Raw genomic sequence first — 18,419 nt, forward strand, 5'->3', positions numbered from 1 at the left:
TTATATATATATAATTCCTTTCTACTACTGATAATTATTCAACATGCTATCTATTTTACTTCTTTTTGTGATTATTTGCTTCTTCACAAGACCATACAGTGGAGGAAGAAAACAATTTTTCAGGGAACATTGCTTGGCAACAGTAAGCATTTAATAAATATTTGTTGAATGAACAAGTGTATATCATATCTTCCCACTGTATTCAGGATATATTGCTGTCAAGTTTTTGCTTTATTTTTTGCCAATAGCCTTGGATTATATGAAGTATTTAAAAGAATATTGAAAGAAGGTTTGAAGAAACATGAATCTACTATATTATATGAATCTACTATATTAAAGGTTAGGAATTGAGTTTGAATTATTTTTGTTCTTTGAACTAATTTGAATGATACTTTTTAGTCTTAAAATCAGTTTGGTAGTGTTAATTTTGTTATATATTTATAGACATAATCTCCATTAAATGAATTTTTTAGAGAGTTTTTAATTTTTGCAACTGAATTCCTTATAGCATGTGTAAAAATTAGGACAAAATTAAACTCTTTGAAACCCTCTGATTGCTTTGTAACTATTGAAATAGGTTTTTATATAAGTCAATGTTTCTTAATTGATTTATTAGAATATTTCAGGAAAATTACAGCTCTGAAATATTATTTTTAAGTGAGTTTTTGATGAAAAATTTTACACATGTAAAAAATAATGCTTCATAGCCAAATGCTTTGAGTGAGGATCACTTGCAGCCAAGCAGTTTTCTGATGACAAAAATATTAGAACATCCTATGTCACCTATTAATAAAGTACTATTTTGTAAGTTTTGACACATTTCTATAGGCTATATTGTGTGCATTATGCTGACAATCACTCATGTGTTCAGTATTTGTAGTCCAATAATTCATGCTCAGTGAGATTTTTATAGAATTTCACTATTTATTTCATTAATTTTTTCATATCAGATATTACAAACTGAAACTACTATAACTTGAAGATGTTACAGTTGTAAGTATAAATGTTTTATCATGTTTTACAGCTGAATCCACAAACATTTTACCCTTTTTTTTTGAATAGCTGTATGGGGAAATTTTCCTCAAGCTTCATACACAATGGTATTTATTTTGTTGTTGCTATTGGTGGTGATGGTGGTAATAACTGTTGGTATTACATATTTAGAATCCCCCCAATAAAATTTATAATCTTTGGAAGGCATCGTTCTGGGTTATAAACAAATATTGCGGAGGAAATTATGGGTGGTAACTTTACTTTTTCTTTTTCCTCTCGCTGATTGTAACAAATCAGAACTGTCGAGTTCTAGGTGATGAGACATTTATGCGTTGTTCTTGTGTTTCTACTGTTTGTTATAGAATACTACCAGAAAATGAGAAAATTAAATACCAGGTTCTAAAAAATGCATCATCATTTGAAACTTACTGATGAAGAATGAACTAAAGCCATAGCTTTTCAGTTGTAAGTCTCAAGTTTAAGAATTACCTATTCATAAACCAGGGTCTTGGGGAAATTATTATTTTTTTCTCTTCAGTATTTTTTTCTGTAAAGTTCTTGCCTGGACTCTTAGGGTCCTGCAGAAGTGTCTTAGAGATGTTGACTGCAGATTTTAAGAGGTTCATACCACCAGGTTTATTTTAAATTCGTTTTATAATTCCTGTTTATCCCATTCTTTAATTCTATTGTCATAGAATATACTTATATACTACATTCAATGACAGGCAATTATGAATATAATCTCAGCTGCTAAACATATTTTTAAAAAGAATGGAGTTATGAGTTTTTCTTTAGAGTTTGTTTGCTTCATGGTTTGCTTGTCGATGTGATTTTGTTGCTTTAATCACCTAAGGGTGTAGATTAGTTAAACGGAATTTCCTGTTTAAAAATGCAGAATTCATTATGGCAATGTGAACACTAAAAACTAGGCTAAGATAAACCCATGTTGAGTTTGAGATTTTCCTACACAGCTCATAGAACCTGCAAGCAAAGCAAGTTTGAAGTTACATTTATTTGATTACTTGAAGAATCTCATTTCACTAAATCAATAAATTTTAACCACTCTTCTGTCTCAAGCTGTCTGAGTGGTAGGCTGTATTGTTATCAGTAAGAGTAAAATGTTATAACAGTGTTTCTGCTGTAGGCCGGGCGCGGTGGCTCACTCCTGTAATCCCAGCACTTTGGGAGGCCGAGGCGGGCGGATCACAAGGTCAGGAGATCGAGACCACGGTGAAACCCCGTCTCTACTAAAAATACAAAAAATTAGCCGGGCGCGGTGGTGGGGGTCTGTAGTCCCAGCTACTCAGGAGGCTGAGGCAGAAGAATGGCGTGAACCCAGGAGGCGGAGCTTGCAGTGAGCCGAGGTGGCGCCACTGCTCTCCAGTCTGGGCGACAGTGAGCATCCATTTTTCGATTTTTATGCATTTAACTTTTATAAAAGTGTTATATGAATTTTTGTCAGTTTCACCACTGTACATGTACCACTGCAAATAAACTTAAGAATAATTTTCATTTTGGTTAACTTAAATGAAAATGAAGTCTTTCAAAATGCATTTTAATTTATTCTTAATTACTCTTTAAGAGAAACAATTTTCCAAATATTTGGCTTGGGTTAAATTTAACAACAAACAGAAACCAAAAACAAACAAAACCAACTAAACAGTCTTCTTTCAGAGTTCTAAAACTTATCAAATCACGTACATAGACTAATGAATCCACTATACTCTTAATACATATTATTTGCTTATCAGATGCATTTAAATATCACATGAAAGCCAAAGTGAGCATTGGAGTGAAAATAAATGAGAACTAAAAATGTAACAGGATTAACTCTAGGCTATTAAGAGAGAATGCAGCCATGGTTTCAATAACAGATTCAAAATTACTGAAGGATTCAATAAGATCTTTACATTATCAATAATTCAATTTACTATACAACTTCCTTGACTTTTCCTTAATATTGTCAGCTCTCTGGGCTGCTTTAGCTTTGATATATTATTGTGTACAACCTATTTTTATCCAGTTAGCTTTTCAATAGTTGGCCTTTACAATTAACACGAAAATATTACCATCATGCTTAAGAAAAAAATTTAAAATTTTTAGCCTTATTTTGAACTATGCATGAAACACTTCAGACTGTGAAGCTATTTTATGAGTTAGTGACACAACAATCAATTATGCAGTAAATTTCTTGCAATGTTATTTATAAGTTATGCAGTGATAATTATAGTGACAATTAAGAGAAAGAACATAGTAGCCATAAAATGACAAGGCTACCATCAGAAATAATGTAATTGATAATTCTTAATAAATTTAGAAAAGAAAACTGTTGAATTTATTTATTAGTATATGTTATAAACTCAAGTGAGATTTAAGTCTTTTATGCAAGATTCATTCTTTGCTCAAAATAATATTCTAGAAGTGTGTTTAAAATTCCCGATTTTCAGGCCAGGCGCAGTGGCTAATGCTCCCAGCCGTTTGGGAGGCCAAGACAGGTCAATCATCTGAGGTCAGGGGTTTTAGACCAGCCTGACCAACATGGTGAAACCCTGTCTCTACTAAAAATACAAAAATTAGCTGGGCATGGTGGCACACGCCTGTAATCCCAGCTCCTCAGGAGGCTGATGCAGAGAGTCACTGGAACCTGGGAGGTGGAGCTTGCAGTGAGCCGAGATCGCGGCATTGCACTCTAGCCTGGATGACAGAGCAAGACTGTCTCAAAAAAAACCAAAACAAACAAAAAATTCCAGATTTTCTGCAATACAAAAAAATCAACTTATATTTCAATTATTATAATATGTGTTTTTCATGACTTTTGAGAATAAGTTGACATTGGTTTTAATTGCCAAAGTGCTTATAAAAGTATCAAGACAAACCTAAAACAAAAAAGCCAATCTTACAGGTATTCACACAACAGGACTCTAGCACAATTTAGGAGAAGACCAAGCTTAAAATGATTCTTTTTTAACCTGCTTTGAGATTTATTAAATTAATATTTTTGATGAGTCAAAGAATGGGAAAGCTATGGAGCCCAGGGTTTTGGGGATTGTAATGTATTTCTTTTACCGTCCTGGGTTTTACATTTAGCACCATTATCCAAAGTGATTGGGTTAATGTCAAGAGTCATGAAGGAGCAAGTGAAAAAAGATCATGGATGGGCAATTGCAGAGGCGGTGATAGCCTACATTATATTTCAGAATATTTAGTAAGCATGAGTAATGTCTAATCTTAGAGTATCGCTTTATTCTAACATAACACGTTTGTTTATTTTAACAATTCTATGGTCAAATTGATAAATTATAATGTAACTCACATTTCAGACATTCAAAGAAACAGTCTAGAAGAACTGCTTATGCTTAAACTCAGTTTATTTGTCAGATTTTATCTTTGCAGAATTTTCTAAGAACCCTATAATTCACCTTGGGCATCACACAGTTTTTGAGAGGATAGTTTAAACCCTGAGATAAGCTCATTAAGGACAGAAAGGTTGGAGAGAAGCAGATGACCGAAGATGTTATCTTAGGAAATACAGTTAAGAGACAGAAAGAGTAGAGATAATGTTAGATAAAAGAGTTAGAAAATGATATAGATAAGAGAATAAAATGGATTTTTTTTTTTCTAGTGAAGAGAGAAGTAAATCAGTGTTATGATGTTCTTTAAGAATTCAAAGGGTTATCTAACAGGGAATGTTGACTTGATATGTAGAAATAAGAGAGGCTCTTACATGCTGGGTTTACCGAAAGAACCACACAAGGTCAGAGTCACAAAAGAGTGTTATGGTAGTAACACCCCAAGGAGAGGCTTAAAAAGATATAAGGAATTAAACAAGTCCATATGGCTGTTCTACTGTCTCTATGGTTAAAGGCTACTAGGAACAAGCACGAATGCAAATGTTTGGAGAAAACTCAAATAGGTACGGAAATAAGATGACCAGTGTTGCTTATTATCTTGGTCTTTTGCCTGGTCATAAATACACTTTACAGACCTCTTCCTTCCAGAAAACAAATTTATTACATGACTCTTTAATATTCGAAGATATGTAGGAAAATACAATTGTTCCCAAAAAGCTTTTATAACAAATTGACACCTATGAAGTAAAATCAAAAGAAAGTCAACACTTCTCTATTCCTTTGATGGGGCAGGAAAAAATAGAAGAAGGCTTTGACAAAGAAATGCTTTTACTGTTCAAAGGGGACTTGTTTAGGAAACTGAACATATTAGCATCTGATGCTTGAGTTTTCCTTTCAAAGTGAAATTAAGCTGAGTAATAGTAGTCTCTTACCTTCTGACTTCTTTAAATAAATACAATCAAACATAAAATCTTGCCTTGAGACAGGAGGTTTAAAGCTTTTTTTGCCTTTAATGAGATCAGGGCAAATGAAGGAGTAAAAAATAATATGTTAATGAGAGGAAGGAGTAGAGGCAGCCAGGTGGCCCCGGGATGTAAAAAACTTTTATTCTTCCTCTTCGTGTGGAGAGTTCCCTTCATTTGTTAATCTCTTTGCATTTTTTAAATGCATAAAAGACCATATGGACCTCCAATTTTATTGGCACTTTGACTTAGATGTTTATATTGCTTCACCAGGAATTTACATTTCCTTATTGTGGAGTCAGCCATCAGGGATTGCTTCCTCTAGGACTATAAACCAGAAGACTGATTCTTCGATCAACTTCCATTCTCCAAATCCTTTTCTTCCTTGCAGCTCCTCCTTGCCTACGAATCTCTTGTTTATCCCCAGTTTAATCGGGGAATTTACTAGATCTAGGTCTTCCTCCCAGCTCATGTTTTTCTTGCTTTATTCCAACTACTCAGCCTAGACATCATGTATTATTGTTACATAGAACCAATGTTAATTTATGTTTACCCATATGGTGAAATTAATTTTTTTTTTTAACGAGTGTTTTTTTCGTGTCTTAAACCTACATTCTGAAATCATTTTCTTTCTACCTGGAATGTGTCTGTCTGAATTTTCTTAGGTAAAAGCATGTTGGTGATAAACTATTTTAGGTTTTAAATATTCAAAAATTTAAAACTCCGGCTGGGCGCGGTGGCTCAAGCCTGTAATCCCAGCACTTTGGGAGGCCGAGGCGGGCGGATCACGAGGTCAGGAGATCGAGACCATCCTGGCTAACACGGTGAAACCCCGTCTCTACTAAAAAATACAAAAAAACTAGCCGGGCGAGGTGGCGGGCGCCTGTAGTCCCAGCTACTCCGGAGGCTGAGGCAGGAGAATGGCGTGAACCCGGGAGGCGGAGCTTGCAGTGAGCTGAGATCCGGCCACAGTACTCCAGCCTGGGCGACAGAGCGAGACTCCGCCTCAAAAAAAAAAAAAAAAAAAATTTAAAACTCCATACCCAACCTGAATTGTGAATTTTAAGTTGATGACTATTGTCTTTTAGAAGATTAAATTATCATATTTCTGTATGTGGCTTTCATTGATGTTGGCAATTAGTCAGGTATCAGCCTAATTGTCCCTTCTTCGTAAGTGATCTTTTTGACATGAATATTTTTATATCAAGTATTTTTTCTTTTGCTTTGTGTTTCTTTCATTTCACTATGAAATTTTTAAGTGTGGATTTCTTTTTATGTGTATTTTCACTGCCTCCTGGATCTGAGATTTACTCTTATAGCTGTAAAAATCTCACATATTATTTCTTTGAATAGTGCCTCTTTTCCATTTTTTCCCATTATTTTTTGAGAAAAGTGAATTAGATATATGTTAGAACAATTCCTTTTTTTTTAAATATATGATTTCTATCACTTCTTTCAAGTTCCATATAGCTTTCTTTGCGGAATCCTGTCTGATAGTTTTGGCATCTAACTCTTTCAATCTATGTTCAATGCATTGCGTTTCAAATTTTTAATTATAGTTTTTATTTCTAGATTTTTGCATTATTCTTAAAACCTGTTGTTTTGTTTATTAAGTGCTACTCGTATTTTCAGAGTTGCTTTCTCTGGGATGCATTCCGTATGCGGATTTTGTATGGTGAGGGTAAGATCTCCAAAGTCTGAAGCATCCGTGGGTCTGGCCCCGCTCTTTGTGGCCTGTGCTGGCTCTCACCCTCCATACTTCACAGCCTTGGGTGTTCTGTAATCTTCACCGGGAATCCCAAAGTCTTCCCACTTCAACCGTGAGAGTGTTTTGAAGCCTAGTGTGAAATTCCATTACTGTTCCTTTCTTAAAAAAAAAAGCTTACTATTACTTCTGAAAATGCTTGAGAATAATAACCACCTAAGACAGCTGTAAATTAAATAACACTTCTTGAAGTTTCTGGTATACACAGATTAACATTAATTTACACCTCAAACGTACATGAGCTGTGAGTGATGTGTCATTTTTGAATTTTAAGGAGAATTTTTTTTCCCTTCTATCTGGAATCTATGATAAACACAACCAAGTGTACTTTATGCCTGTTTTCTTTAACTCATCTTTGACTCCTGTAAGAGTAGAAAATAAAAGAATATTGGAGACTGGTTATTTTTAAAAGGCCAACATACCAGGTGTCTCTTGGAATTCAAGTATGAAAAATATTTCAGGGCAAGATCAGTTCAAATGTTGTTGATATACAAGTTAGATGAAGAATGGAAATTTGTCTTCATGTTAAGGATTTTGGAAGTATGGTGAGAAAAAAATCATGGATGGGGAGGGCTCAAGGGAAAATGTGAAAATCTGAATTTAAGAGAGCAAGTCTGTGCAGTACTTTGTGGCGATCTGCCTTAATAGAAATTAGGGGTAGCTGAAGAAGCAGCGCTAAATGGGAACTAGAGTTAAGTGTATTAAGAGAGGAATTGTTCTTTTTTAAAATGGTAAAAATAATAATTGTGATTGAGTAGTAATGCAGGAAAGGAAGAAACACTGTAGCAAATGCCTCAAAAGAGCCAGAGGGAGGAGGACCTGCTGGACAAGAGGAAAGACTGGTGCGAGTGAGGATCACAGACACCTCATCTGTATCCATGCAGAGAAAGGCCGAGGGTGTTGCAGATATGGGGTAGTTGTGTTATATGGAAGAGCTTATGGATGTTCTCTCCTACTTACATCTGTTTTCTCAGCTGTGAGTGAGGACTGGGGAGGAGGTGTTGGAGTTGAAAAGACAAGATGAGAAATGGTAGACTCAGAGGATAGGAAAGTGAATGATCCAAGTAAACTTAAAATGAGTTCTGAGTAAGTTGTGGGATCATATCAGCATTAAACCTGAGTGTGGATCACAGCCTAGTAGGGTATGACCTTACCAGGAAAAAGAATGGATGAGCAAGTTGCATGTGGGTAGGAGGAGGCACAAAGATAAAAAAAGTCAGGTAGAAAACAGCTGTCATAGAAGGTTAATAGGTAATAACAAGTATTAATTTGTAAAAAAGGAACTGAATACACAAAGTTTCAGATACAGAAGCTAAAAATCGTTGCTTCTAAAAAGGACTGAATTTTATGTTCAAATCTGATAGAAGTAGTTGATTCTTTAAATTATATATATGAATAGCTTTGATAAACCAAATCTTAAATATATATTTTAATATAAATAAATAACAAGTATTAATTTGTAAAAAAGGAACTGAATACACAAAGTTTCAGATACAGAAGCTAAAAATCGTTGCTTCTAAAAAGGACTCAATTTTATGTTCAAATCTGATAGAAGTAGTTGATTCTTTAAATTATATATATGAATAGCTTTGATAAACCAAATCTTAAATATATATTTTAATATAAATATAAAACAAGCATTAAAAATAATAAGAAAAAAGCATATGCCTATTTGTATATACACAAATAAGTAAGTTGTCTGGTTGGCTGTTTGAATAAATATGTATTTATTTGCTTACAATTAATGTCCTGCTTAATGCCAAAAATGATCTGAAGTGTTAGCTGAATTGCCAAGTCTCTAAAATAAAGCATACTCACAATAGTGTGTAGACGTACATTTCAGGGAACAGCGATGTCAGCTAGACTCACCCACCTAATTGTTAAAACTTAGTAATAAAAATAAGGTTTTTTTTTTTTTCTTTTCAAAAGACATCTGGCACTCCATGAATCAAGCAGTTAGAGCTGAAAAAATAGCAGCATCAATTACAGAGAAAAGTGCAGTTTTTCTCACCTATCAATTATGGAAATAGAGTGCTACAATTTTTTCAGCTAAATTCTCCTAATTAATATATCAAGATCATTGTTACTATCCTCTTTTAACAAGATTATACATAGGAAGTTCTATGGGTTGCCCTGCTGCAAAACTATTGCTAATTTCTAAGAATTCGAAAGTTAAAAACTAGTAAATGTGTTGCAAAATGATGCTAGCAGGTCCCATGATCTTTGGGGAAGATCAATCTGCACAGGATGAATCTGTCTTCAGCCCTGAGCTCTGGAACTCCAATCAGATGTAGCTTTGATTAGTGGACCAAGCAGTTCACTCAAGTTCCTACCGTCCTAGGTTCCTGGGGCCCACATCACCTTATGCTTAGAACGGAGGGAGAGGGTTCATGGATTCTCCTCAGGCTTTTCCTAGATCATGGTGAAAAGTGGGTTGCTACACAATGACATGAACCATAGTTGTTTTCATACAAGGCGTTCTGAGAGTATGAAAAAAGAGCTGAATTAATTTCCATAACGTTCCCTGAAGTTTATTGTATGCCCAGGGCCTTAGTTATAATTTCAAACCAAAAACAAGGTCCTCCTGCGTGTGACATCCAGTGAGCCATGAGAGGAACTAAGTGCGTTCACTGCCCTGGAGAGATTCCAGCAGCTTCTCCGCATGAGATCAGTATATAACAGATGGGACCAGGGTGACTGATTTAATTAGAATATTTTAATAGCAGAATGGTGAACATTACACAGCTCTATCAGGAGGAAGGCCATTAAATTTACTAAAGTAATTGTTTCATTGGGAGAATATGTCAAATAAAATATATCTACTTGTAATATATATATATATATACACATTTAATTTGAAGAGAATTTCAAATGATGATTAGGAAAATGAAGTCATTATATAACATATGATGATTATCCAAATCTTTATGAGAAATGAATCTTTAAAGCTACTCAAATATTTGTCTTGTCTTATTAACTGAAGTATCCTGCTGCTTTAAGCTCCTTTTGACCTAGTCACTGTTTCCCTCCAGACTTGAGAACGATACATTAGAAGAGGAAGAGCTCTTTTGGTCTGTTCAGAAAATAGACATTTTTGTGACATGAAGGCAGTTTGTAGAATATACAGCATTTATCTAGAGTTAGTGGACTCTTAAGGGAAGAGTAAAACAAAACTATAATTTTTAAAGGTAGATACCATACTGCATTATGTTTTAAAATTAATTTTATGAAAGCAGAAAGCAAATCAATCTTCTTAAATTTGTATAAATAACGTAACATATTTGAATTATTTTATTAATTTTGCTGTTAGCCTGAAATGTATACTTACATCACAAAAGATCAGTATCTCTTAAAATATTATTTGCTACTTGTAGTAGATACTGTATATATATAATCTCCTATATAGTGTCTATCATAATTCAGATAAATCCATGTTTTAATAAATCTCATAATAGAGCATGCCTTCCTATTATAATAAATGGTTAATATAACACAAGGCTTAGCAACATGGTGCTTAATGGAAATTATATTAATAACATAATAGAATTCATGTCAAACAACCTTATAAAACCTCTTGTTCAGTTTCTATTCAAAAAGCAAAGAACAACCCCTCCTCTCTTTTTTACTAAAACAAACTCTTATTTATTCATGTATACCTGATAGAATATTTTTTCTTTTTTTCTTTTTTGTTTAAGGGGGAGATAAAATGATCTATTTATCTATCTATACATCAACCCATCTATATCTCTCTCAATACCTAAGTGTCTGTGGTAGTCCATTTTCATACTGTTATGGAGAAATACCGAAGACTGGGTAATTTATAAAGAAAAAGAGGTGTGATGGACTCACAGGTCCACATGGCTGGGGAGGCCTCACAATCATGGAAGAAGGCAAAGGAGAAATAAAGGCATATCTTACATGATGGCAAGGGAAAGAGTGTGTGCAGGTGAACTGCTCTTTATAAAACCATCAAATCTCATGAGACTTACTCACTATCACGAGAACAACACGGGAAAGACCTGGCCCCATGATTCAATTACCTCCCACTGGGTTCCTCCCATGACATGTGGGGATTATAAGAGCTACAATTCAAGATGAGGTTTGGGTGGGGTCAAGCCAAACCATATCGGTGCCTACTAACAGCTTACTTTTGATAAAATAGAAAGGGTAGTAATAGTTTTCACAGTAACAAAGTTTTATGTTTTATATTTTTGAAATAATGTATCTAATCCATGAATTCTTTTTTAAAGAATTCACTCATCAACTTATCATTTAAAATATGGTAACTGCTTAGTATTAAATACCAGGGAGCAATGAGAATGAAACAGTTGAAGGGCAAACTCCTAGATGCCTTGACTACAATATACAGTGTCCAGAAGAGACTTTTACTACTAGAAACCAGAAGTACTACAGAGTCAAAGTTGCTATGAAGGGACTGACAATAGTTTAGTTCAGACCCAAAGCTGAAGTCAGCTATAAAATGTATCTTACTATCCTAGCTCAAATCAGATTCCAAATAGAAGACAAAACTCAATGAGTTTTACATCTACAATAAGAGATAGCACATTGTCCAGTTAAAGCAACTGTCAACCTGTGCCACGAGTTCGTAGGAGGCCCTTTGAAAAACAGTCTTCCGGGTCATTGCATGGACAAGCCCAGTGGCTGGTAGTAATAGACTTAGGTGGTATTACACAAATAATTGATGAAGATATGAATTTTGTTTGTATTTGAACATTAGCAGACCATATAAATTAGGAGTTGTCTGTAAGTTTGTATTGATATAAATCTTACCAAAGCTAATAATTTGAACAATGTAAATGCCAGAGAGTATTTGAAACTAACCCCAGATCAGAGTGTGGTGAAGGGAGCATACAGACCCCAATTGGACGTGATAAGCTAAGAATTGCATCAATTTTTTATGTGAGAAGAACTAAAGATTAATCAGTATCACTTTATATGTTACCTGTATTTTGATATCCAGTATAGACATTTCTGACTAATTGTTTAATAAACTGCCTGTGGTTCTCACATAATGTTTTAGTCAAGGAAAGTTCTCTTTAATTTTAAACAATATAGCTCTGGTTTAAAGACCATTTTTCATTGTTCCTAAAGGGCACGATGAACAATTGCAGTCCAACTCTCTAGTGCCACGAATGATGGAGAAAGGCAGGGGTAGTTATAAAATACAAAACCTTATGCAGTCTGCACCATACCCACACAATGCCAGGTGATGTCTCTTCATCTCTCACGTTTCCCCCTCATTTCATGGTTTCCCTACCTCTAAAATTTCTTCTTCCCCAGATGTGTAACAGCCTGGAGTCTGAATATTATAGTATAAAAAGCCCTGTTCTTTATTTTAATCCTCTCTATTACAAATGCAGCTATTCTGAGGAAAATCTTTCTAAGACATTACAAAGATTAAAAAAATTGGATCACGTCTTAATCTTCTTCTTAGGACTGATTCTTTGCTAATGCAGTCATAAGCCACACACAAAAAAAGTGTGCCATCTGAAAATCACTTTCCCATTTTTCTCTTTAAAATATATGACAAATAAAATCATTATTTATATTGCCAATAACAGAAATAATGCTGGACTTTTGCACTCCTCTGTAAATGTTTATTGAATTAGTGAAGGAATTAAGCCAACCAAATATTTTGTACCTATGTGAAAATGATGCTAATATCTGATTGTCAATAAAACCAAAGCTTCAGGCTGCAATGATTGAGGTACAGATATTAGCTCCACCATGATGTATCTTGTCTCTCTTTCAGGCTCTGATGGAAGGAATCAGTTGTATTCTCATCTGCACTAAGTAGAAAATTAACTGGAACATAGTAAAATTAAACATGTTAATGCCAACTCAATAAAATTAAAGCAATCTAAAAGAAAGTGTGGTGACATAATGTCTATTATGTACTGACTTTTTAAAAATGAATGAGCCCTTTCATCTATATACTCTAGTGGAGAAACAAGACGTATTCATTTGAGTAAAGAAGTAAATTAAAAAGTGTCATTAGGCCAGGCACGGTGGCTCATGCCTGTAATCCCAGCACTTCAGGAGGCTGACGTGATAGGATTACTTGAGCTCAGGAGTTGGAGAAGAGCCTGGGCAACATGGCGAAATCCTGTCTCTACTAAAAATACAAAATTTAGCCGGGTGTGGTGGTGCATGCCTGTCTGTAGTCCCAGCTACTCTCAAGGCTCACGCATGAGAATCTCTTGAACCTGGGAGGCGGAAGTTACAGTGAGCTGAGATTGCACCACTGCACTCCAGTCTGGGCAACAGCAAGACTCTGTCTTAAAAAAAAAAAAAAAGTGTCATTAGATGGCACAATAATATTCAAATGAAGGGCTATTTAATTAGCACTGTGAATTTGGAAATATGAGAGACTATAGATGGTCTGCAGTTGTGTTCAAAGGCTTCAGGGAGATCAAGTTATCAAAATGATTACATTTGGCTACTGAATTGTTTAGCTAATTGTATATTTACAGTATGCATTGCAATTACCAGGTGAAATCTTACGCATTTTTGTCAATACTGACAAACTTTAAAACGATAGTCCAAGAAGCTGTCAGCTACCATTTCTGAAAGAAAATTGGAAATGACATTTAATGACCAATTCAGAGATATTAATTAATATCCTAGCATCTCAGAGTGATTGTGGACAGTTCAAATCCCATCTAGCTTATGTTATGTAAATGCAGCCTTCAGTTTTCTCTCATGCTTTGGAAATATTATATGAATATCATATATGTTTATATGCATACATATATGTTATACTATATTGTATATGTTAAATAAACATCATATATGTGTGTATATAAAGTTTTCTATGTGTCTTGTAATTATTTTATGTTAAAAGGAGTTCTGGAAAGCTCTCACTTAGACTAAAATCTGACCATGTTATCAGACAGCTTCACATTCTTTAACATTCTTTGCCTTATATCTTACAGTCCATCATTTCCGATGTCAGCAATTTAGAGATATATGGGTTGCTTTTCTTCTCTAAAGTATGCGAGCATCTTGTAACATAATGCGCATAGTGCTTTCAATAAGCAGTTATCTGAAAATAACAATTGGGGTTCCATACACACAGACACATGGAGCAGGCATTTCTAGATCAAGCGTGTTAGAATCTTAATATGAAGTCACATTATTTAGTGCTTACTGTGTGCCTTATAGAGGAATATTAAGACAAGATCATATTGGCCAGGCGCGGTGGCTTATGCCTGTAATCTCTAGGAGGCTAAGGCAGGTGGATCACAAGTTCAGGAGATCGAGACCAGCCTGACCAAGATGGTGAAACTCCATCTCTACTAAAAATACAAAAATTAGCCGGGTGGCAGGCACCTGTCATCTCAGCTGCTCAGGAGGCTTAGGCAGGAGAATTGCTTAAACCTGGGAGGTGGAGGATGCAGTGAGCCAAAATCGTGCCACTGCATTCTAGCCTACGGGACAAAGCAAGGCTCTGTCTCAAAAAAAAAAAAAAAAAAAAGGATAAGATAATATTAACATTACATTATATTATCTTATTTGATCCTCATAACTCTGTAATGATCTGGGTCTCAATTTCTTAAATCATATTTTATTTAAGAGCATTGCAATGGAGATTTTAAGTGCTGTTTAACACTAATTCTCTTTCCACTAATCCCTCTAACAGATCATTTCACTTAACCCATTCATTTTACACAGGAGAAAACTAAAGAGCTGAATGTTTAAGTAACTTGCCCTTTCCTACATAATTGGCATAACCGAAGTTTCCCACAAAACTAACTGATGAAGAAATTTCACTTGAAGGACCAGTAGCAAAAAGAACATATTATTAAGCACAGATAGTACCTGGCTCATCTAATATGCCCATAAATTTTCTTCAGTTGCTTTTTTTCCCTAATCAAATGTGGAAGTGACCTAAGCTGAAAATGGCAAGTTTCCCGAAATATTTTTGAAGTCTAACACATACAGCCCCTATCTCTTGAAAATAAGTTAGTTTATGGCTGCTAGTTTATTCATGATGTACAAATTTTGAATTTTTGCGGCTTTTGTTGTTGTTGCTTTTAGACATTAGCTCAGATTTTATAAGAAATGACTCTTTTTGACTTTAGGATGAAGCGTGAAGCAATCTATTGCCCAGGTAAAATAAAACTATAGCCTCATCTTAACTCTGGGTTTCTTAAAATAGGATCCACCAAACCTTAAGGGGTCTAGGCATGGACCTTTGGAGGTTGATGAACTTGGATAAGAGAAAAAAAAATGCATCATTATTTTTACTATCCCACAGCTGAAATTTAGCATTTACTTCCATGTTAAATGTAATCAATAAGCCATGGTAGTACTAGCAATTCTGGATGACTTTGCTATCCATGGAAATCAAATCGAAACTTTCATATTTCATTCAGGTTATTGGTGATATTGAAAGTTGTGTATTCACCACTACTTTGAGATTATAAAAATTATTAGTTGTTAATAATTATTTCTTTGTAATCCCATGTATGTTATTTTATGTGTTTAAAAATGAAGATCCATGATCTTCCCTTGATTACAAAAAGGATCCATGGCCAAAAAAGTTAGGAATTCAGTATTAGCAATACTCCATACATGTTTATCTCTTTCTGGAATGAATAAGAATGAACCCATAGTGTAATTAGTGGCCTTAGCTCACCCAAGTTCTCTCAAAGTTGGAGTAGAAATTAAATTATGGATTTGTCTCTTCCTCTTCTTTTTCTCTCTGAGAGCTGAACTCAAGAAATCATTAATTTATTTGCACAAAATAAGGAAGTTACTAACTGCTTGAAGACATGATACTGAGATTTTACTTTTATTTTTATGAAAAGCCACTGAATTCAACTTCTATAATATTGTTTACAATAAAATATTACAATACATCTGCTCAAAGTCTGCATATTTTCTCTAAGACCCCAGTTTCTATAGCTAATAGTTTTGTTCACTAAAATATCTTGAACCTCTCCCACAATTTTCTTTCACTGGTAGCACCACTCCAGTTTTGAGACAACGGTGACACTGAACTGAAGCCTGGCATCTCAGAAAGGAATCGAGCTGAGGCTTCTGAGGAAGAAGAAATCAAAGTTAGGGAACCAAGGCTTAGAGATAGGAAGGAAAAAGCATGTGGATGCAACATGCTTAAGGCTACACGGGATGGGGGAGGGACTCCTCAGAGCTTTCGCTGAAATTGCTGGCTTCAAATAAGATAATTAAATAGCATTTCATTTTATTATCTTGAAATTGAACATACTAATTCCATGACCATATAATGAATTAAACCAACACCAAATGATCAGAATATGACAACAAACGTGATTTGTTATAAAATCAACATTTAAAAAAATTGTATCATATTGGCCATTTATCAATTTTAGTAGAGACAATGTTCCTGATAAGTTATAATCTGGCTGTGTCAGATACACCGAACTTCTTGGAACACATGGCTATGGATTCAATTCCCATTTGGGCCAGTGAACTTCGTGTGAATTGGGGCCACAGCAGCAGCCCCATCAGGGCAATTTATCTTATAATTTTTACTACAGGTCTCCGAGAACATTCAATAGAAGAGTTTGGTTAGATGAGTATAGCTCTATTATCATTAGCAGAAATTTAGACCATGTTATTCACAAACAGTAATTAATGTTCTTTTCTTAAGATTCCTCCTTAAAAATGTATACTAGATAGAGCTCTAAAGTGTAGAATAAATCATTAAAAGTGGAAACAGAAATGACTGACCTGTATGCTTAAGAACAGTTAAGTTGTTAAATTGTGTTATGTGTATTTTACCACAATTCAAAAAATAAATTAAATCTGGAAGCAGAAAGAGCTGTTAGTTACTGTTCACATTGGTTCTACTGCAGACATGAAGTTTTGGTCTCCATTTGCCAACCTAAAAACTATTTTCCAATTACAATTTTAAACTCTGTAGAGGGGCACTGAACAAGATCACCTGCTCACAGCTTTGCCCATTTCAACAAGCACATTTTAAAATATACGTTTAGCCAGCATTTTGGCCATTTTATAAAGTTAGAGTTTAAGATAAGTCAAATTGGACTTTATTTCTCAATGACAAAATTAGCAATAATGTAGAAGTGTTAAAGGAAAACTAAATCATCCCAATTCCAGTACATTATTTAACTGTGGATATCTTAGGATGAGACCTTGTCAATCTGTGATTCATCCCATTTCACATTTTCTTCCATTCTTTTATAGCCTCCTCAATTCCAGGAATCTATGGTATTATCATAGTATTTAAGAAAACATGTTGTAACGTTGTTACAGTCTGCCCCTGCCTGCACCTGTGCCGACCTAACTCAATTAGCCTGGTATTGAAGCACCTGCCAGGAGATCTGCTCCTGATGCTGCAGGCCCCCGCCGCGGCTCCTAGACATGAGGTCTAGGCACTTAAACACTTGGATTACTTCCCCCCAAAGCAATTCTTCTCCTTCATAGGCCCTCTAGCCTCTACTCTCTCTTTTCCCTACCACACCTTCCCTGTTATCTATTCCTCATGACAAAGAAATCCAAATTCAATGACATAAAACAACAACCATTTTATTACGTTCTTAGATTCTAAGGACAAGGAGTCCAGAACAGGCTGAGTGGGAACAGTTTGTTTCTGCTTTGAGATATTTTGGGCTTCATCTAGAGTACTTGGAGTCTGGAGACTGGGCTCATGTAAAGAGCTTCCTTTGACTCAGATGTCTGAATGTTGCCACTGGCTGTTGGTTGCAATCTCAGCTGGACCTATTGGCCCAACACCCACGTGTAGCCTCTCTTGGCTAAATGAGCTCCTTCATAGCATGGATAGCTGGGTTCCAAGAAAAAAAAATCCAAGAGAAACAGGAGGAAGTTGTTTGCTTTTTATGGCTTAGGCTCAAAATATCGTATCACTTCTGTTCATAAGCCCACCAGATTCAAGAAGAAATACTAACCTCATGTCTTCAGGTGAGAACTTTCAGAGTCACACAGTGAAAACAGCATGGGAAATGAGAGTACTTGTTGCAATCATATTTGAAAAAAGCTTCTGCCACATCTACCTTATGGGAGACTTGCTTCCATAACTGCGCCAGGCCGGGTTTATCAGAACTTTCTGGAGTTACTGTCAAACTCACGGCCTGCATCTATTTTATGGATTTGGCACGACCATACTTAATGTGGAGTTCCCCTACCATGTTTGACTGTCCATAGACAGTACATTAAAAATACAGAAGACACTGGCCAGGCACGGCGGCTCAAGCCTTTAATCCCAGCATTTTTGGGAGGCCGAGGCAGGCAGATCAGGAGGTCAGGAGATAGAGACCGTCCTGGCTAACACAGTGAAACCCCGACTCTACTAAAAATACA

The sequence above is a fragment of the Colobus angolensis genome, unplaced genomic scaffold, assembly GCF_000951035.1.
Source record: "Colobus angolensis palliatus isolate OR3802 unplaced genomic scaffold, Cang.pa_1.0 Scaffold13, whole genome shotgun sequence".
Lineage (NCBI taxonomy): Eukaryota > Metazoa > Chordata > Mammalia > Primates > Cercopithecidae > Colobus > Colobus angolensis.